Raw genomic sequence first — 23376 nt, 5'->3', positions numbered from 1 at the left:
CTACACAGAATTCTCCCTCCCCTCTCATAAAGATATTAAATCAATTTATTTCTTCCAATCTTAATTTAAAACCTGCCTGTTTGTTTGAGCCTAAGATTGATCATCTACCTGCTCACTAAAGCACCTGTCAGTTCTATCTCCACTACTGTAACTTATCTGCCAGAATACTTTATTGCATCTTGATCCAAGTTTCCTAACTCTCTTCAATCTTTGTATGTCATTATTCCCTCTTTACCTACATGAGTCTCTGTAGCTAACTCTGTTAAATTTTATCTCTCAATCATAGCTCTCTGTACAGTGTTTTTGATATTTTACTTCATAGAACACTATTGTAAAAAAAATAAACCGTGCTGTATTATATTGTTGAACCAAAGTCTCTGTGACTCATTCAGAAGGTAATTTGGTCTACCTCAAGAGCTACTACAACTTTGTAGTCTCATTTTTCATATCTCAAACTGGATAGTGTTTGATATCTTCAGTGCTTTCCATGTTACTGTAGTGTTAAAATGCATAATCAAACTGTAGATTTTTAAACTTTATTACATACTTTTCTCTTTCCCCAAGAGATACAACTCAAGCTAAGAAGCCAGCAGAGGGAAAAGATAGAAACAGAATGAGTCCACATTAAAAAATAAATCCTGGCCAGTTTGAGAGAGCGTGAGAGGATTAATGGAGCTGGAATCTGAATTAGAGGCAAATGACAAAGAAAAGTGAGTGACTGCTAGAGGCTGTCGTTCAGAATGCAAAACAAAATAAAGTTTGCTTAATTCTCCTGCAGTGGTTGGGAAAGTAGCCAGGCACTGAGTTAGAGGGAAACAATAGCAATAGCGGGTCTCCAGCAGTTTATTCCACATAGAGCAGTGTCCTGTGCCAACCGTCATATACTAGGTTACCAGAAATCAGGATGGAATGTTGCCAAAAGCTGCAGTTTTCTTCCTCATTTATAAGACTCATTTGAGATTTTAGACAAAATCTGCAAGGAGTTTCCATTTAGTTTTTGGCTCTGGTAGCATAATTCAAAAATATTATTGTTAAAGTAATCTTCTGTTGCTGGGCTGAACTTTGCAGAAACCATGCAAGCTCCACTAGAAGAGTCCCGTCTTTTGTAGATGGCAGAAGTGTGTTCTAAATTTTAAGGCCTGTCACAATTGTCTCAAATTAATAAGCAAAACACTATATAATAGGGATGGCCTGTGTGATTAGTGTATAACATTGCAGGGTCTGAGATGAGATCTATCTTCCAGACCCAGGTTAGTAAGAGATTGGAGCAGGAAATAAGAGTGTTATAGATGCTGTGTGATCAGACCTTGTTAAAAAGGGAGACTATTCTGTAGTTCTGAAATAAATCATGTAGCTGAACAACAAGCAGAGTTAATGGGATGCAAAGGAAATCACAGCCTTCCTTCAAAGACCAGGAATATCACTGGGACAGGAGAGATTTGGACACTGGGTTATCGAGTTGGGGAAATAACATGAGGCTCTGGAAGATGGCAGGATTGTCCTGGGATGTAGGAAGTTTTGGCAGCTAATAAACAATTAGACAATTTATAGCTGTTCTTAAGACTATGTCCTGGAATGGGGGAGGGTTATTTCTTTAAATAGCTGCTCAAAATGTGCAATGGAGATGTGCAGATACATAAAGAATCAAAGTAACAAGGCAAAATTTAAAAGAATTATGTGAATCTTGTAAATATATTATTGCTAAAGCAGAGTTTGTGTATCTGCATTTTTCACATTATCTAGGTTACTGAATAGAAGCTATTGCAGGGGTTGGCAAACTTTTTGGCCTCAGGGCCACATCTGGGAATGGAAATAGTATGATTGGCTATGAATGCTCACAAAATTGGGGTTGGGGTGTGGGAGGGGGAGAGGGCTCTGGTTGGGGGTGAGGGCTTTGGGGTCGGGCCAGAAATGAGGAGTTCAGGGTGCGGGAGGGGGCTCCGGGCTGGGACAGGGGGATGTGGTGAGGGGGAAGGTGAGGGCTCTGGCTGGGTGTGCGGGCTCTGGGGTGGGGTTGGGGATGAGTGATTTGGGGTGCAGGAGGGTGCTCCAGGCTGAGACCGAGGGGTTCAGAGGGCAGGAGGCGGATCAGGACTGGGGCACGGGGTTGCAGTGCAGGGAGAGGCTCAGGGGTGCAGGCTCCGTGCAGCGCTTACCTCAAGCAGCTCCTGGAAGCAATGGCATGTCCTTTCTCCAGCTCCTATGCAGAGGCATGGCCAGGTGGCTCTCCACCCTGCCCCATCCACAGGCACCGCCCCTGCAACTCCCATTGGCTGCGGTTCCAATGGGAGCTGCAGGGTCGGCATTTGGGGCGGGGGAAGCATGCAGAGCGAAGCCCTCTGGCTGGCCCTATGCATAGGAGCTGGAGAGGGGTGATGCTGCTGCTTCTGGGAGCTACATGGAATGGTCCCCAACCCTGCTCCCTGGCTGGAGCGCTGGAGCAGGGCAAGCCCAGCCCCAGACCCCCTCCCCAGTGGGGGTTCAAGGACCAGATTAAAATAGCTCGTGGGCCAAATCCAGCCCACAGGGCCGTAGTTTGCCCACCCCTGAGCTATTGTATCATGTGATTGAGAGAACCTAAATCAATACATGGTTTTGGTAACTTTGTCAGAAAATAATTAAGGAGACTCAGACTAGCTATGACCTGGCTTGCTTTCTCCCATACCGATCTGTAAAGTCCATTAAATTACTATCGTTATTAATAACATATTTATATAACACCAGAGTGTTCAATCAACAGTGAACAATAATAATATTTAGAAAAGGACTCTGCCTCCCCAAAATCATGCATGTGCAGGGCTTTGCTCCAGAAAATATTTCAAACTCTTAAAATATATCCTATCAGAGAGACAGTGTTTATGAGCAAGCCTACAGAAACACACTGGTCTTTTTGGGGAGGTAGGTAAATCCTGCATGAGGAAACTGATTTAATTTTCAAAGGAGTTGTTATAAGCAATAGTTGGAAGAAAATGTTTTCACAAGTATGAAAAATATTTTGTGTCCACTAAATGGTTTGATATTACTGGTGATTATGAAAAATGCTATTTGCATGCTGATATTGATTTTTTTTATATAAAAATGGGATCTGTTATATAAGGAGTCCTTAAATTCCCTCTCTTGTACATTCACTTCTTCCACACTCTGCACAAAGTTCAAAGTGGACTTTGTGTAAGGAGCTATGGAGAACTAGATGAATAGAAATTATTTCCCAGTGTTGGGCAGGATTGTAGGAGGTAGTTCTTCAGCCCTGCTATGTCTACAACTGCACCCTGAGCTGAATAGAATGGTGGTTATGAACTTCGGCAGCCCTCTATATTTTTCTGACAACTGGATTTGTGTAATTGTGGACTCAGTGGTCACACCTCTCCAAGCTCCACCACTACTCCTGCCACATTGACCTATGCAAAGCTGCATTGAAGGAGACCCTGCTCCTGTCAGGATCCTGGGTAAAGGTAGGCATGGCTAGTGGTAGGAGCTCGGTAGGTAGGAACAGCCATTGGGGTTTGAAGTTAGTATCAGGGCAAATAGTCAGGCCCATGATCAAGCCCAGGTTCAGACAGAAGGTCAGGACTGGAGACAGGTCGAGGATCAGGCCAAGGGTCTGTACCAGGTATCAGGTCAATTGGGTGTTGTTTGGAAAGCCAATTAGGCACCATGAGGATGCTGTCTATTGAATTCCTTGAGGCAGGATTGTCTGTGGTCAATAACTGCAGTGGGGTATGGGTAGGTTAGTGTGATCTGGTTATAGCTGCCACTGGGTGTCAGTGTTTGCCTGGCCACTCTACAGGCCTGGGTTTGAGACCTTCTGGGCCTTACAGCTCCAAAGTCCGTTGAAGCAAATGGGCATTTTCGATCAACTTCAAAGGCCTTGGGTCAAGCTCAAAGTATAACATCTCCCTGTGCTCCTGTCTTATAGCTATTTCTGTCCCCTTTCAGCTACCCTGCTACATTGGGACATTCTCTGGCCTCTACACTGATGGCTGAATGTCATCCAAAAATCTTTGACACAGACAAAGGTGTATGTAAATATATATGTATAAAACACACAAACACTGTTTTAATTTTCATTGCCTTTTAGAATTGCTTACAATTGCCTACAAAAAGGAAACCCTTACAACAACAACAACTGAAATCAATTTCTCCATGTAATCTTTCTCCTTTAAAGTTGGTTTTCCACACATAATTCTCCTTCTTTCAGAAATCAGGGATACTGACCATTGAATACAATTCATCCTGAGCCGGAAAAAATTGGGTAGGCCATAATGTTGCCATAGTAACTGATTGGACAAAGAGTTAATTCAGTGGTCTGGCTGAGCCAGAACTCAGATTCAGTAGACAGTAAAGGTTTTTAATTATTTATGTATTATCTATAAAGTACACTGCTAATGAAATGTGTATATATATTTAATAAATAGGTGCTAGTTCCTTAATAGTAAGAGATGTGCTTTGATTGCCCCATACTGGCACAAAAGCACTTTGTGTTTGATATTCAGGCAGTCAGGAAGTCAAGGTGGATGAATAGGAATAGGAGAACACAATTCAGTAACACTAATTCTTTTCATGTTAAGGTACAAAATGTGATATGTATCATTAATTTATTAGACATTTATTTTGATAAGCATAGTAAAAAAGAGCTCAAAGTGCAACAGCTAAGCTCTGTAAAAATAGCGTGGACAATGCAGTAGCAGGGGGCAAAGTGCTTCTGGTTTCGCAAGCTAATGAAAATTGGTGGGCCAGTCCTCTGTTCTGCTTGCTCCAGTTCACAAATATAATTTGTGAAGAGCACTGTTTGCCCAAATAATGAGCAAGCTGTGCAACCAGGCAGGGGAAAAGGCTTTTGGAAAATATTTGATCCATTACATCAGTATGTCATGAGATGTGGCATTTATTTTGATGTATTGAATTCTGTTATGTTGGAATATGTGTGATGCGATGCAGTCATCTGTTATATTCTGTGATGTCAAGATGGAATGTGTCAAAATTAAGTAATAAAAAATCACACATTACCATTAGTTCAGAGAAGTGGCCTGCTTCTCTATGTATTTGTCTCTGTGATGAGCAGAGAAACTGCCCACCAGCATGGCAGGAGTTAGAGAGTCCCTGCTAGCCTGCCCTGGTATACATACAGCCAATGCCAGGTCTGGAGAGGGAGAAAAGGAGAGAGCTTGGCTTAGTTCACAGCTGACTGGTAAAGAGGTAAGAGCTAGCTGCCTGAGCACATACTGTCCCCCTAGCCAAAGGTGACTGAGGAGGATACCTAGGAGTCTCTGTAACTGATGCCCAGAGACATTGTGGGGTTTGGCCTCACTAAACTTGCAGCTGCCCTGCCCAAAGGAGCCTATCCCACATCTGGAACACAGGCCTGGGGTCCTCAGACAGTTGCCACATCCTAGCTTCCACCCAATGGCTGCTGAAACTACGTTGGCTGGGAAGCTACTAAGGCTATAGTCCCAGCTAAGACACCACCCACGGGAGCTCCGATTGGAGGATTGCCCTGCTCCACCGATCAGTCCAACTATGCCATTTATACCAGAAGGAGGAACAGGAAATTTGAGCAACAAAGTGGTGTCCTGGTGTGGCTGCATTGGACTTTGCTTGTACCTGCCTCTTGCACTCAACCTGCTCTGCTCCTGCCTTACTCCCGCCTGTGCTCCTGTTTCCATTGTGCTCCTGCTCCATAGTTGATCCTTGCCTCTCCTCCTGTCTTTATGACTCACATCCAATCCTCAGTGACCAGTCTTGGCTCCGACTCTGAGTTCTGACCTTGACTCTGTCTTGACTCTTGGCTCTGACATTTGGTATCTGACCTCGGCTCTGACCCTCATTATCGATTCCTGGTTCTGACTCTGGCTTCACCCCTGGCTCTGGTAACTGGCAGTTGACTCTGGCACTGACCCTTGGCTTCATTCCCAACCTGGATGCCGGCTCTGCCTACTACATAGGACTCCTGCTTTGATTATTAGACCAGATAACCTCCCTCCCAATCCATAACACCTTGGCAGGGTGCCACCGAAGTTCCATGAGAGGGTGCTACAGGAGGCAAGCCACCCCAGAAAATTGGACTATAGGGACCATGCCCCAAACTGAAGAGACATTGGAAGGAAGTAGCCCAGGGCAGTGGATTTAGACTCCTTGCTGAGAGGGCTCCCTGTTCAAAGGTTCACTCATACAGGGCCCTGGGCAGGGACCCAGAGGAGAGGGTGGGCCTAGATCCTCTACCCCACCACCTAAAAAAATTAGGCAAGTCAAGGAGGAAAACAAGGGGCCAGAGGTCAGGCATGCCAATTGCTAGGCAGCCTGGCCTTCCAAGCAGCCTGTTACAGTCTCTAATACCAGATCTTTGACTATTAATTGTATGGAGGTCACACACTAGCTCTGATCACTTATCACTTATGAGTGTGTTCTTCGATCAGTGCATAATTTCATATGTGAGAACTGGGCTTACTTCCCTGCTGTCATTTATAACTGTGATACGCTTAAAATGCTACCATTCTGATTGGCTAGCACAGGGGTCGGCAACATTCGGCACGCGGCTCGCCAGGGTAAGCACCCTGGTGGGCCGGGCCAGTTTATTGACCTGCTGACACGTCAGGTTCGTCCGATCGCGGCCCCCACTGGCCACGGTTCACCGTCCCAGGCCAATAGGGGTGGCGGGAAGCGGTGCGGGCGCTAGGGATCTGCTGGCCGCGGCTTCATGCCGCCCCATTGGCCTGGGACGGTGAACTGCGGCCAGTGGAGGCTGCAATCGGCCGAACCTGCCGCGTCAGCAGGTAAATAAACTGACCCGGCCCGCCAGGGTGTTTACCATGGAGAGCCGCATGCCAGAGGTTGCTGACCCCTGGGCTAGCATGTGAAACCTATTTCGCATAGTGTAAATCAGTGGTTTTCAATCTTTTTTTCATTTGCCAACCCCTAAAAAATTTCAAAGAGAGGTGTGAACCCCTTTGGAAATCTTAGACATAGTCTGTGGACCCCCAGGGGTCTGCGGCCCACAGGTTGAAAACCACGAGTGTACATGATTACACTAGGTTCAAAAGCAGTGGAGAATATAGGCCACTGTGTTTTAATTGCCCTAACTCATTCTAACTATCCATAATCCTTGAACATAAGATTAATAAATGTATGATTGGAACCAACCCTACACCGGCAGGGAGATGGACTAGACGATCTATTAAGTCTTTTCCTATCTCTAGCTTTCATCATTTTATATAACCCATACTATAAAATCTAATAGCCTAGATATATCATTTCATGGGACCACTAGATAGTATGGTGAGCTATACTTGTGACCTCTCTCTCCATTCCCCGCCCCCACCCATGGGAACTTCTTACAGTTGACAGACCAACACCTATACTATATTCTTAGAGTGGAATCCCATGAGTCACCCCAGTTTAAGGCTGGATCACAAGGAGATAGCACCCTCTGTTTTTCAAACATATTCCCTCCAGCAGGCACGACTGGGTTTAGCCCCTGCTACAGAATCCTCTCTGGGAGCTGTGACCAACCAGTAAATGCAATAATAGAAAACAGCTTGTTCAAAACAAAGTATAATTCATTTACCCCTGTGAACCTGATAAGCAGAGAGAAAAGGATTAAAAATACCAAAAGCCAAAACACAAATTGTCTTACCTAAACTTAACGTTTCCTTGCAAGTTTAAGAAGGTTCCACTTAGCCTAGATACCCTCCACACTGCATCTCTAACAGTCTGACCCCCCAACTCACTCCCAGTTAGTGTGTCTTCTTCAGGACATTGGATGTCTTTTATCTATTTCAAGGTCCTTTGTATGAAAGTTCCCATGCAAAAATCTCCTGAGGTTTGGAGCTCTTGATTAGACCTGGTTTATGCATTTCTCCAGAGGGACTGGAGGTAGTCTTCCAACAGTAGATTCCCAGTATTGTCCCTTTGAGCACCAGCAATAGAGCTCTGACTACAGCCATTATTTTGGGTTCCTGCAGGATTTAACCCTTAACTACCTTTTAGCCGGCAATGCAATAACCTCCAAACACACAGAGATAGAATATACATAAAAATGAAATCAGATACCTCCCACATTCTTCACACCGTTTCTTCCCCTTACTGCTGTAGGCTGTCTATTGCATCCTCCTGCTACATGGTATCATAATGCTAGATTGTAAGATGACTAGAGCAGGGGTTGTTTCTTTCACTACATTTTTACTGTCCCTAGCACAATACAGCCCTTATCTTTGATTGGAGCTTAGTCACTGCTATAATGCTAATATGATAAAAATAGTGATAACACTCAGCTTTCCTCTGAATAAATGTGTTACTCTCAGAAGCATGCCCATCTTTGATTTTTATCATCAGAATATTTAAAACAGCCTCAAAGTGTCAGTAGACTCAAGAATTAAGACATAATCCGTCTGTTTGATGCAAAGCAGGTGGCAAGCCAGTTTAAGTAACTACCTGGGAATTCTCTTTTTATAAGAAGAGTTTGTGGGTGGCATAAAGACACCAAACCAGCTCTTTGCTGCCACGATTTAGGAAGCATGGATAGAGAAAAGGGAGGCTTACACTATGGCAATCCTCAACTGGTGGAATGGACTGTTGGGGTCATGTAAAATGGAAATCAATTAGAGAAGACCTTACAATGCTTTAATGTACACAAGTGTCCCCAGCCACCCTGTGAACCAAGGGGCAACAAAGGTGCTGTACAGCCACCTTACCCCTAGCACAGCTTATATGGACTAGTTGTTGGCTTCCAGTTTTGGGTGCCTCTTATTTTGGGTGCCTAACTTTAGATATGTACAGCTGATTTTGTGAGCACCCACAAATACAACTCAAGTCAGCATCTCCTAGTGAAGGTCCTAAGGATTAGATTCTGTTCTATACCCCTTCCTCATTCCCTCCCATCCACTGCATGCCTTCTATGCTGGAAACTGCAGGAGATGGTGTGCTCCTTATACTGGCTCTGTGCCCACTCAGGGCTACACCATTGTGTAGGAATTCCTATCTGGGGAGATCTCTTAGAGATGTGCTATAGGTCCTTCTATATTTCTGATCCTGTTTCACCATCAGAGTTGATCTCAAAGGAAGATCTGGCCCAGGGTATCTACAGTTGGATGCTCAAAATTAGAGGCCTACTGACATCCGGGGAACTACAGGTCAGTCAGCCTCACCTCAGTCCCTGGAAAAATCATGGAGCAGGTCCTCAAGGAATCAATTATGAAACACTTAGAGGAGAGGAAAGTGATCAGGAACAGTCAGCATGGATTCACCAAGGGGAAGTCGTGCCTGACTAACCTAATTGCCTTCTGTATAAATTGATCCCCTTCTTTCCATATATTTTGCCCATAGGGTTTTTTGCAGCCCTAGGGCAACCAGCAATAACCCCTGTGCCTTTGCAACGGGTTGAGGGAAGGGGACCATGGGTTCCCTATTTATGTGATTTGCAAGAAGTGTTGTTATTACTCAGGGTACCAAATGTGTTTAAATGATATAAGTGCCTTGTAAAATCCCAACGCAAGCTCATTTTCATTTCTCTTGTAATAATCTCATATATAGTATACACACATTTTTCATTAATTATATGAGTTGAATTTATTACTAATTATTATTATTATTAGATAGGTTACTGTTTTTTGGGGGTGTTTTTCAGTGTGGAAAATTGAGTGCTATTTTACAGGTTGAATGACATAATACCCCCCAAACACACAATGTCCGTCACTAGGTCTGGTAATTTTGTCAAGTGTTCGTTGTGCAACATGGTGGTGCCTACCCCTGCCCTGCGCTTCAGGGGGACGCAGGCTCCAGGGTGGCCTTGGGGGCTACCAGGGGGGCCCGGTGCCAGCAGCAGCGAGTGACCCAGCCCCAGCCTGCTCCGCCCCACCCCACCGGCTCCTGGCATTGCTCAGGGGTGGGAGTTTGGGGGAGGGGTGGAGTGGGTGCAGGATGGAGTGGGTTGGGGCCAGGTTGCTCACTGCTGCTGGTGCCAGGCCCCCCGCTAACGCCTGAGGCTGCCCTGGACCCAGCATCCCCCTGAAGTGCGGGGGCCCCCAAAGCACAACTCCTGGAGCAGTTGCCCCGGTTCGTCCTATGGACAGGATGGCACTGCTTGGGCACCACCAAAAATTATACAAACCTGGTGCCCATGCACACAGAGAATCTGTGGTGGATCAGGGACTTGAACCCAGGTCTCCCAAATCCAGGCTAGTGCACTACCCAAGAGATCATTGTTTCTCTCTCGTATCATGCGTTTTTGCCATGCCTTTAAAACAGATTAAAATGGACTTTCTGAATATGGAAGACAGAGACATACTGATTGCTAAGAGGCTCTTAAAATTGTTTCAGTGGAAAGGAACAGTGAGATACCATTTACAGTACATATTTATCAGGAGAACAGAAAGACACTGGGAATGGACAATCTGCTAAGTGGGTTCTGTAACAATGTGGCTTGCCAGTGGACTGGAGAGCCTCAGGCTAAACCAACCCTCATTACAAGATGAGCCCAACCTGAAAGGTATGACCTGATTATATAAAAGGCAGTTGCAGGGAAGGGTGTGGATGAGAGAGTAGCTGAGACTGTAGGCGGCAGGAAGCTGGGAAAGCTCAGGAAACAAGCCTGAAAGGCGGCAGCTGGTTTGAAGAAGCAGCTTCACGGGGCAAGACATTGAGCTGTGACCCACCTTTGGGAAAGAGGGCTTGGAACAGCACTATACACACCCCTGCCTAAGGCAGAAAGACCTGGTACGGGAGCCTGAAAGGCCCGTGTGTACCTGAGGACTGAATAAATTGAAACCAGGTAGAGAAAGTTTTAGTTTTCCTTTGGACTGTGTAGAATTTGTTTAAGAAGCCCAGGGAAGGTAGGGCACTGCAGAGGTACGCTTGGCCATGAGGGTATGCTCAGTAATTGGCCACTATGCTACAGGCTGTAATAGGCATACAATATGGAGTAGGTACATGAATATAAGAGTTCGCTAATACTCTTTTGTTAACCTTGTCCTGTTTGTTAAGGATTTCTGGGGTAAGGAATTTAATTGTTTATCTGACTTAAAACAAAACAAAGTCTGATATAAACTAACATATGCGGGGGAGAGGAAATGTGAATAGAGATACCCAGACGTGATGACTGAAATGCACAATCTTGGAAATACATCTTGGAGAGGAAAATTATACATTATATTTACTTAGTCCGTGTTCATTCTTCAGGAAAAAATCTTATGCTTGTCATCTGCCAACCTCTACATAAGGGCCCAGCTTCTGTACTGCAAAAAAATCTAGCTTGCAAAAAATACCCCTACATCTGGTGCAAATAGTTTCAGACTGATCACCCCAATGTAAGAAGCTTCTTAGGTGGTACAGGAATGCTCCTAAGCCAGCCTTTATGCTCCCAGTACTATTGTAGGGGCTTTCTGTCTAGCTGACATATATCTCGCTTGATCACTTGGATAGATGGTATAAAGTAGAGCAGACTACAGACACTGTGTCCGCATCCACCCAGCCCAAGATCAGTCAAGCAAAAATATGAGCTTTATGCCAACTTTGCACCCCTCCTTTCCCTTGTTGCCAATATTTATGCTAATTATGCCAAAATACTGGCAATCAAATAACTGATACCTAAAGATCAGATATCAAATAGGATTTTCCAGAACACAATATTCAAATAATTTTATGGATGGTGGAAATGAGATCTAGGTTCAATTCCCCCTTCTCTGCCAGAAGGGGAAAAAAGAATTGAACCACCTCTCCAAGGGGTACTCTAAGCATTGAGTTATGGGATATTCTGAGCTGGGGTTCCCCTGCTGAAGGTGTTCCACTGTGGATAAATAATGAAAGAGTGACTGGAACAGAGGGACTGGGCCCAGGGTCTCCCATCTCCCAGGAGGGTACTCTAACTATTGGACCGCAGAGTCATATTTTCTCTCCCCCCCCACCCGGATTGTTCATCTCTGGATAAATACTTAAATAGTCATCTAGTCTATCCCCATGCTAGTGAAAGATTTCCTCCATTATATTACCTAATGCTTTAGCCAGTCCTACTTTAAATGACTCAACTATTTTTTTAGCATCTGATTCCGATCTCCTTCCTCAAACTGCATATCTTTTTATTCTTTTAAGTAGTCCCACTTACCTCAGTGTTTATAATAATATTAAAGAAGACCATCTTTTTAAAGAATGTTACTGTGAAATTAAAGTTTAATCCTGGGTGTTCCATATATATATGGTATAAACTATCTCAGGTAAAGACGGATGAATCTGTTCAGACAAATAAGAACGGGACAAAAATGTTACCCAAATCCAACTTTTTTTTTTCCAGCTTGGGAGAATGTTTGGTGATTAAATATATATATATATATATAAAATGTTGGCTACATTATTTCCTAGCTTGGTCTAGTATCAAATGGGATAGTGCTACAATGAAAGAACTGCAGCATTTCCAGTTGGCTGAAATCAACGGAAATTCCTCTATGAAGCCTGTTCTCAGAAGATTTCTAGCTCAGTTTTAAAATTGAAGATGTTCAGATAAGATTGGGATAAACAGCTGATCTCTTGGATGTTTTTTCCTGAATTGAAACTCTAAAAAAATCAACACTTCGCTTTTCTCAAGTATCGCAAGAATTGAAAAATGTCTTTTTGGACAAGACTAAAAATCCTTTAAGTCTCTGTCTTTTCATGTTCTTATTTTTCAGTGTATGAAAGAGTTTATTATGTTAGTGTCTCATGCCTGTTTAGTGCAATATTTCCAGTGAATCACAGCAGATTGTAATGCTTTGGGAACTTGCTGCTCAGACTTGTGCTGGTGATTAGTTCAACCCTCTGCCCCAGCAGTCCCCAAGATCAGGAGTATGTGAAAGGAAATATATCCCTCCCTTTGCAGAGGTATATATGGAAATATCCAAAAAATTCAACAATGTGTCCTCAACACAAAGTTCCTCACCATAAAAATTCTTGCTTTCCAAAATTCAGTTATCAAATTATCTTCATGAAGTCACTGGAGTTGGGCCAGCAGATAATTTAGTCACAGCTATCTTTATGTAAAGTGTATATTTGCTACTTTGACATTTGTATTTGAACATTTATGATTAACTAAATTGGACCCCATAGTGATATAGACTATAATTTTTTTTAATGCAACACTTTGTGCTGTCTTGTTTTGGTTTGGAACAAAACGGACTTAAACAGGTAAGACACACTGTTTCTTTGGTTGAAAACCTGCTGTCATTTTGGAGAGACTATCTGATCCAAACTATAGCTGAAAAGGAAAGCAAGAATCCGTACTTTATGGCAACTTGACAGTTATTCACACTTCCACATTATTTTCATGTCCAGTTTGTATCATGTGTATCGAGACATTATTTTAAAGATTCCTTGGATACTTCATGTATCCTGCAAGCCCAATACTTGCAAATGCTGTATCTCACGTGGTGTGAGACCTCACTTTATATTCTCTCTTATCTCCAGGATGAACTGTTTTATTTGCTGGGGGAAAAACATATTGCCTTCAGCTTAATTTCAGACTGTGGGATTAAACCAAGGACACAAATGTAATTGGAAATGTCACTTAAAATCCCTCGGTGCAGTGACGTTCTTTAAAATTCCATTATATTCTTATGTCTGAATGGGAAATTGCTGGTTCAGGGAACTCCTACTATTGCTAGAGACCACTGGAAATTTTTCATGGAGATATAAGAGTTGCTGTAAAAATGCCTCTTCCTCAGTTTACATAGTGATGTTACAGCTGTGTTATTCACATTATTGCTTAGTTGTTCCAGTCATATATTTTGTATAAGTAAAATAATTCAGGTCAAAAATATATGCAATGTACCTGGAAAGACTTGGGGAAAATATGTGGAGGGGTTTTCTATAAATTATGAGACCTCTAGTATTGTCCAAGTGTAAACAGTTTGCTAACTGGGATCAAACTGCCACCACATTATTCCTAAGAGTGAGCAGTTACTTGCAAAGATAGTCCCATTGACAGTAACAGAACAACTTAGGTAAGTAACTGCTCACAAATGTGAAAAAAGGGCTCGCAACCTGACCCCCCGGATAAGCATCTCAGGGTTCACTGAGCTTCCATTAAAGATATGGTTACATGCAGCTTAGAACACCACTATCTATTATCATATTTTTATATACCTTTCTTACAATACTCCCTATTTTTATATAACTGTACTTCAGGTTCATGTCTCATTTTCCCTTAAGCTTTCAAAGGAGAAAAGCCTTTCACAAAAGGAAAACTAAATGATTAAAGACTGAGCTAAGGAACTGAAAAGCATAATATTTTATACACAAAGCACTACTTATCTTATGCTGTTCAAAAAAGGCCTTATTTTATAGCATTAGCATATTTCTCAAATGTACACATGAAAAGTTGAACCATCATCACAGTCTATCTCCATGTGACATTTCCAAATGCTTTTTATATATTTCATGGGTCAGTTTCTTTATGAAAATAACCCTGCACATCAGCTATCTAACGATCTGGCCTTTTGAAACCAATTCAATTTATATGTTACATTTGTTGTTGGGGGGAAAAACAGATACACTCACCCATATTTTCTTTATGTATACTGGTTATCATCTTCTTAATTTGTTTGGAACTCTTTTTATTTTCCAGAGCTGTACCATGGAATACCATGAATGAAATAAACAATGCTAGCTTGCCCACCTTATGGGGTTACCCTTAGGGCCAAAATATGGCCTAGCTAACATGGTTTCACTGGTGAGTGTTAAGAGTTTAAGGAGGGTGGAAGGAAGGAAGGGATAGCTCAGTGATTTGCGCATTGGCCTGCTAAACTGAGGGTTGTGAGCTCAAACCTTGAGCGGGCCATTTAGGGATCTGGGGCAAAAATCTGTCTGGGGATTGGTCCTGCTTTGAGCAGGGGGTTGGACTAGATGACCTTCTGAAGTCCCTTCCAACCCTGACCTTCTATGATTCTAAGTGTAACCTCTGCCGCTGGACAGGGAGTGGGTGGAACCTTTAGCACTGCCTCCCAACATGCTACCATTATGGGAATATAATCTGCACTAGGAGGACTAGTACAGATTACTTCCCCACACCTCATGCATGCTAAAGTGCATGGGGGGACTTGGAACTAGACTGTGTCACAAGTTGGTACCTGGACTGCTTCTTGTGGAGCTTGGATACAAAGCCACAATTTAGCCCTCAATCACTAATATGGAATTTTTGAAAACATGAAATTATGTATGCTACAAGTGGGCCTTAATAAGAAATGTTGGGATCCTTATTTTAAAGCATTATTGAGAATTCAACAAAAAGAAAGTATAAGAACTTAAAAGCAGGAGAAGCAGCAGCAGAAATCCAGTCATTGAAAAAATGTTGGTACTTTAATTGATAATGTTTTCTATCTCCTCCAAGTAAAGAGTCATTTTGTATAAAGAGATTGTGGCCATTTCTAGTGTTCTAACACTCTGGGAAAAGAGTTCAATTTTCCACAGGCCTAGAAGACATATTGTAGCTGAATCAATTTCATAGTGTCAGAAGAGGTAAAATGAAAACTCTTCATCTTTCAACATTCAAAAGGGAACTCTTTTTGCTGTTTTGTGAATAACCATGTTAATGTTTCTAGTGGTATTTTTTAGGGATCAATCCTGTTACTACTGAACTCAGTTTTGCTACTGACTTCAATGCGAACTTCTACTAGTATCCCTGGAATTCAATGTATTGGCAGGATTTCCATAGACTCATAGTTTTATTTATTTTTTTAAGGCCAGAAGGGACCATAGTGATGATCTAATCTGCAGAACAAAGATCAAAGAACATCACCCAATAATTTCCCCATCAAATCCATAACTTCTGTTTCAAATATAGCATCTCTTTTAGAAAGACATTCAGCCTTGACTTAAACACTGAAAGTGATGGAGAATCCAGCACATCCTTAGCTAAGCTGTTCCAACGATTAATTCCCTTCACATTTTTCAGTCTCCATTCTGTAAAGTGGCTGTGTTGGAAAGGTGTGCTGGTACCCTATGCTATACTTGTGCAGTTTTGTTCTTTGCAGTCTAGAGGATTTAAAAACTGCAGATTGTATGGTGGTAGGTGCTATATAAATACCTGCAGTGAATAAATAAATTAAATATGGCCTATACAATCTATATGACTGAGGGGAAAAAGATTACAGTGCCATTTTACATTTAGGGTTGTTACTCGTTTTTAATACATTTGTAGGAATAAAATGTTCAGTTGAAATGACCATGAGGAATCTAACTTCAAGATAAAAGGACTTACAATTGTTATCCGCACCAAAAGTAAAATCCCTGCAAACTGCATGGAAACTTTTTAAAGACACCATAATAGAGGCTTAACTTAAATGTATACCCCAAATTAAAAAACATAGTAAGAGAACCAAAAAAAAGCCACCGTGGCTAAACAACAAAGTAAAAGAAGAAGTGAGAGGCAAAAATGCATTCTTTAAAAAGTGGAAGTTAAATCCTAGTGAGGAAAATAGAAAGAAGCATAAACTCTGCCAAATGAAGTGTAAAAATATAATTAGGAAGGCCAAAGAAGAATTTGAAGAACAGCTAGCCAAAGACTCAAAAAGTAATAGCAAGGTTTTTTTTAAGTACATCAGAAGCAGGAAGCCTGCTAAACAACCAGTGGGATCACTGGACAATCGAGATGCTAAAGGAGTACTCAAGGATGATAAGGATGATAAGGTGGAGAAACTAAATGAATTCCTTGCATCAATCTTTACAGTTGAGGATGTGAGGGAGTTTTCCAAGCCTGAGCCATTATTTTTAGGTGACAAATCTGAGGAACGGTCCCAGATAGAGGTGTCATTAGAGGAGGTTTTGGAATGAATTGATAAACTAAACAGTAAGTCACCAGGACCAGATGGTATTCATCCAAGCGTTCTGAAGGAACTCAAATGTGAAATTTCAGAACTACAAACTGTAGTCTGTAACCGATCATTTACATCAACTTCTGAACCAAATGACTGGAGGATAGCTAATGTGCTGCCAGTTTTTAAAAAGGGCTCCAGAGGTGGTCCAGACAATTATAGGCCGGTAAGCCTGACTTCAGTACGAGGCAAACTGGTTGAAACTATAGTAAAGAACAAAATTGTCAGACACATAGATGAACATAATTTGTTAGGGAATAGTCAACATGGTTTTTGTAAAGGGAAATTATGCCTCACCAATCTACTAGAATGCTAGAGGGGGTCAACAAGCATGTGGACAAGGGGGATCCAGTGGATATTGTGTACTTAGATTTTCAGAAAACCTTTGACAAGGTCCCTCACCAAAGGCGCTTAAGCAAAGTAAGCAGTCATGGGATAAGAGGGAAGGTCCGCTCAGGGATTGGTAATTGGTTAAAAGATGGAAACAAAGGGTAGGAATAAATGGTAAGTTTTCAGAATGGAGAGAGGTGTCCTCCACGGCTCTGTACTGGGACCAGTCCTATTCAACATATTCATAAATGATCTGGAAAAAAGGGGTAAACAGTGAGGTGGCAAAATTTGAAGATGATACAAAACTACTCAAGATAGTTAAGTCCCAGGCAGACTGCAAAGAGCTACAAAAGGATCTCTCAAAACTGGGTGACTGGGCAACAAAATGGCAGATGAAATTCAGTGTTGATAAATGCAAAGTAATGCACATTGGAAAACATAATCCCAACTATACATATAAAATGAGGGGTCTAAATTAGCTGTTACCACTCAAGAAAGAGATCTGGAGTCATTATGGATAGTTCTTTGAAAACATCCACTCAATGTGCAGCGGCAGTCAAAAAAACAAACAGAATGTTGCGAATTATTAAGAAAGGGATAGATAATAAGACAGAAAATATCATATTTCCTCTATATAAATCCCTGTTATGCCCACATCTTGAATACTGTGTGCACAGGTGGTGACCCCATCTAAAAAAAGATATATTGGACTTGGAAAAGGTTCAGAAAGGGCAACAAAAATTATCAGGGGTATGGAGCATCTGCCATACGAGGAGAGATTAATAAAACTGGGACTTTTCAGCTTGGAAAAAAGATGACTAAGGGGGGATATGATAGAGGTCTATAAAATCACAACTGGTATGGAGAAAGTAAATAAGGAAGTGTTATTTACTCCTTCTCATAACATAAGAACTAGGGGTCACCAAATGAAATTAATAGGCAGCAGGTTTAAAACAAACAAAAGGAAGTAATTTTTCACACAACGCACAGTGGAACCTCTTGCCAGATGATGGTGTAAAGGCCAAGACTATAAGAGAGTTCAAAAAGAACTAGATAAGTTCATGGAGGATAAGTCCATCAATGGCTATTAGCCAGAATGGGCAGGGATGGTGTCACTAGCCTCCGTTTGCTAGAAGCTGGGAATGGGCGACATGGGATGGATCACTTGATGATTACCTGTTCTGTTCGTTCCCTCTGGGGCACCTAGCATTGGCCACTGTCGGAAGACAGGATGCTGGGCTAGATGGACCTTTGGTCTGACCCAGTATGGCTGTTCTTATGTTCTTATCTTATTTATCCAGAGCAGCAGGATGTGAGCTGTTCCTTAAGGGAATTAGGAAACAATAGAACAAAGTTGATTTAGCAGAGGAATTTTAGCCTTGATAGAATTGAATTTTCCTAATAATAAATGCATAGGGCTAACGCTTCTTCACACCAAAGTCAAATATTGTGTTTCTATTGACTTTAATGGGAATTGGATTTGACTTATAGCATGCAATAATTCCATATCAAACACAAAAACATTTTAAAGTTACAACGTCAAACATTCAAAAGTGAGAAAATGCTAAAACTAAAGTTGCCTCTGCAAAAAGAGTTTGTGAGCAAATAATTAAGGATTGTATCATAATGTACAAGGGGACAGAATTGAGGTTGTTTGGGCAACCTTATTTCTGGCATTTCTTAACTTGATTTTGCATCCTTAAAGACAAACCAAAAAAAAAAAAAAAAAGGTAGATTTTTAAAATTCCTTACGCGATTTAAAAAAAAAAGAAAAAAAATCACTTGGTAACAACTTCCCACATGAGTCATTAGCAGGGTTTGATTTACCACTTGACCTAAATGAGTAATAACTCAATCAACTGATAGAAATAGGATGTTATGATCTGTGTACATCAGTCATTTGAAGGGGAAATGACACATATTTTGCCAGTTGGTCACACAGTTGTTCGCTAGACACCAGCACAATGCTGAGAATCTGGATTCCTGGAGTCTATTCCTGGTGCCTAAAGAGTGATATAGTGGTTAGAGCATAGAGTGAGAGTTATGGGTTTTATAAGCTTCATTAACAAAAAGCATTCATTTACTCAGGCCTTATTCATTTGTGTCTTTCAAAGGAAGTATGTAGGAGTAATCCCCTTTTAAAGACACCAGAGCTAAATGCATAGATTTCTCATATTCATTCCTATAGGCAATATGTTTAAAGGAATGACATATAAGTCTGCCATATTAGAAACTTGGGTTGTATTTCCAGTTCTGCCCAGTGCAAGATCTTCTGCAAGCTCTCTAATCCTCAGCTACTTTCTCTGTAAAATGGGGAATGTGATGTTATTCCTAATATAGGGGCATGAGGCCCTATCCAGTAATAAGGGTTGTGATTAATGCTAGTAACCTGGGGTCTTGGATCCAAGTCCAGTGCATCTTCTTCTAGGCCAAAGATTATTTTCTTGGGATAAAGGTGTTGGGAGAATAGCAGTAAGTGGAGAAGGAGGTAATATTTGGTTGAACTGTCCTCCTGGCTAGAGCTCTAGCTTTGTGTAGTGTAGGTATTCACTAAGGAAGGCTCCGTGAGGTCTGGGAACAAGGTGCAGTGCAGTTGTAACATTTACAAAATGAAGGGACAAGTGTGGAACAAGCTCTACTGCACATGTGGAAATGAGATTTTCTGTGGCATATAACCCTGACAGATCTCCATGGTCTTTCTTGGGGACAGAATGAATCTCTCCAGTCTCAGCATTGCCCCCTTGTAAATTTCAAATTCCTGCTTCAAACCACATAGGCTCTAAAGAGGTTTGCAAAACTCCTTATATTGCACTAATCACATTCTTGGTAATGGCCAAACATTTTTTGATCAAACCTAATAAAATAAAGTAAAATTGAACTTGAGACAGAGACTACACATGGAAAATGTCAGCCCAAATAGTTAAAATTTGTTAAATTTACACGCAACTGAAAGCACAGCATTAAAATGAAAAGTGATCGGCAACCTTAACTATAAGCATCAATCCAGCTCCAACTATTAAACATAACATATATTGACTTTTTATTGAATATAAGTGAATATCAAGATTTATTGATCTTGGTCAATATTTACTGATAGTTTATTGATCTGAGTGGTAGTCACTGAAATAGGAAGTCATTATTGTGAGATAGTTTCTGAAAACTCTAAACATTGGTCTGCGCAGATACGAAATCAATACTAGCATTTCATAGAATATCTGACATAGCTAAAAATAATTTAAATTGCAGTTCTAATAGTAATCCAAATGTACTGATTTGTTTTATCCTATTCTATTATGTATGGGTCTCCTCAGTGTATTGTGATACCCCAAGTGATATTAAACTCTTTCCACTCCTCCCTTAATTAAAAACATCTCCATGCATGGATTTCATTGTCCATTAGTTGGTCATAATTCTGATGAATTAATTAATGTCAGAAAAGGCAATAAAAACAGAGCTCTATAGGCACACATACACCACAATATCTGTCTGGTTCAATCACGTTCAACAGAGATATGCCAAACTTTTTAAAATACATCTCTGCAATCATAGTTGGTTGAGTGCACAGACCAAATTCTGTATTTAGTTATACTAGTGTGCATCTTAAATGATTTCACTGAAACTAAGTGAATTTTTGTATATGAGAGCAGAATTTGTCTCCAAGTTACCATATATTACAGTGGTGAAATAATCACCCATATCTGTTTCATAGAACAAGGATGTTTAAAGTTCAACACACTGGTATATATTTTGTATTGAAATGATAATTTTTCAACTGTTAAATACCTCTTTTTTTCTGATTGTTTTCTTTAGTCCAGTCTAATCTCAGAAATGTTGTACATAAAAGAAAAACAAAATACCCCACCAATATTCTTGGAAATTTTACTTCTCCTGGCTAATAGTAGATTTACAAAGGAAAGCTCAGTTACAATATATTTATGGTATACTGCACTAATGTTTGAACAATCTTATTTTTCTGGCAAGCACCATTTTACATGTGAGATCTAATAAAAGCACAGGAATAACTTTCTGCAGCCTGAAAGGCATTCTGATTGTCAGATATAGGATTATAAAGTGAAATAGGATCAGATATGTGCATGTACAGCATAAGAAACTAAAAAGTTTCTTATTGCTGCAGTAGAATGCTGAATTGTGGAACTGATAACACTTCTCAGTCTTTCTGCAAGACAACAGGAAGCTTTTCTCTCATCTCTATAGGGTCACAAAAATTGTGAACACATTAAATGAAAATCTCCTGGATGACTATGGAGTAGATGATGTTTTCATAAATTGTCAGGAGAGGATGCCTTGCAGGAACACAGATTGATAATCAGCAGGAGAATTCTAACATGCAAGGTACGCAAAACAAGTGTAGTAAATGATTCAATCAGGTGAATCAGAGTAAATAAAGTTAAGTTTCCAACAATTACAAGATTTCGAGTATGTTTTGAGAAAACAGTACCGAAGCAGAGCCCTGCTACTGAAGGGTTTTTGAGTGGCTTCTGGTTTTGCCTTTATAGGTCTTTCAAATGTACACTAGAGGCACCCAGTTGAACCTTTTTTATTTGATTGGTACAGATAATGAAGAAAAAATATCACAAACTTACCTGTGAGACCTCCGGGCCCTCCTAGCCTTAAAGGAATGGGTAGTATAAAATCAGTTTAAACATCTGATGGAGAAAAGGAAGGAGTTCTTTTTTAACTTCTCAGCCTCCTCCTCAGAAAATTTGAGAAATTACAGCTTCCTGCCAGTAAAAGACACTTATGCTTTTAGTTTTGAAAACTCACAGTATGTCACTGCTTACTGCGTGCTATTTTCAGTGCCGGGAGTAAAACTATGAACACAGGAACTTTTGTGCTAAACATCATAAGGCCCCTCTGAAGTTCACCGAGAGTCCAGAATTAAAATGCAGAAGGATCCAGCAAGTAAAATACAAGCTTGTTATTTTCTATTTTCTAGTGGAAAAATAAAGTACTTCTTGGCATGTAACTGAAGTGGTAAGAAGGTAATTCATCTTGCATGAGAGTATTTCACAAGTGAAAGGGACATGCCGTCTGTTTAGAGAGTAATCGGGAAGCAAATGATAAATTTAGAGCAGTCACAAAAATTATATAAAAGAGGAGAGGGTTTCAGCAGTCTGTGTTTTGCTCTCCAGCAATGACTTTACTGAATCTTTTCCTTATTTCTGAACAGAAATGGTACTGTAAGGAAACCATATCCATAGTATAGTTTTATGTCTTGTCTCATGTTTTCTGACACTTTATGAACTGACTCATTTTATCCTCCTTGTAACTGACTAATAAAGCTAATTTTGACCCTTAGTTTTCACAAAAAAGAAACCAAAACAAACCCTAGTCTACCATAAAAGAGAATATAATTTGGGATGTTAAATTATTAAAAAAAATAATTGCACTTAATTGTGAGATTAAAATATAGTAGTGATTAATCAGTTTTAATTGTACTATTAAACAATAACAGAATACCAATTTCAATTTATTATGCATGTTTTTGGATGTTTTCTACATTTGCAAATATATTGATGTCATGGCAGGGGTCTACTGTAAAGCACCTAACCAGGAAGATGAGAAGCATGAGGCTTTTCTTAAATCAACTAACAAAATCATCCAAAGCACGGGACTTGGTGTTGATAGGGTATTTTAACTGCACAGACAGCTGATACGGCAGGGTAGATTATCCAAACCAGCTCTTGGAATGCATTGGAGATAACTTTTTTTATTACAGATGATGGAGAAAGTGACTATGGGTGAGGCTCTTCTAGATTTGATTCTGACAAAAAGGGGAACTAGTTGAGAATTTGAGGGTGGAAGGCAGCTTGGGTGAAAGTGATCACGAAATGATAGTGTTAATGATGCTACGGTATGGTAAGAGGGAAAGCCGCAGAATACAAACAATGGACTTCATGGATGCAGACTTTAGAAAACTCAGAGAATTGGTAAGTTCCTGTGTGAATCAAGTCTAAAGAAAAAAGTTCTGGAGAGTTAGCATTTTTTAAAGACACATATTATTAAGGGAATAAAAGCAAACTATCCCAATGTGTAAGAAAGATAGGTAATATGGTAAGAGACCACCCTAGCTTCACCAGGAGATCTTCAACCACCTGAAATACAAAAAAGAGTTATACAAAAAAATTGAAACTAGGTCAAATTATGAAGGATGAATATAAAGAAACCCACCCCCTGAAGCATGTAGGGACAAAATTAG

General features: G+C 40.8%; 1 protein-coding gene across 10 annotated transcripts in view; it reads right to left on the bottom strand.

The window, feature by feature from the left end:
• CDH19 (cadherin 19) overlaps positions 1–23376 on the bottom strand; it is a 168125-nt gene that overhangs the window by 80454 nt on the left and 64295 nt on the right. For 4 of the 10 annotated variants that reach the window (XM_065585201.1, XM_065585202.1, XM_065585203.1 and 1 more), the window contains exon 1: positions 21761–21901. The exons of 2 other annotated variants lie outside the window; for them this stretch is intronic. The gene's annotated coding sequence lies outside the window, so the exon portion shown is untranslated. Of the gene's footprint in view, positions 1–18332; positions 18480–21760; positions 21902–23376 lie in introns of those variants that run through there. 4 more of the 10 variants (XM_065585196.1, XM_065585195.1, XM_065585194.1 and 1 more) reach the window with 3 other exon arrangements.

The sequence above is a fragment of the Chrysemys picta genome, chromosome 2, assembly GCF_011386835.1.
Source record: "Chrysemys picta bellii isolate R12L10 chromosome 2, ASM1138683v2, whole genome shotgun sequence".
NCBI classification, from domain to species: domain Eukaryota; kingdom Metazoa; phylum Chordata; order Testudines; family Emydidae; genus Chrysemys; species Chrysemys picta.
The sequence above is the reverse complement of the archived record's forward strand: the minus strand, read 5'-3'. Positions and strand labels throughout refer to the sequence as shown.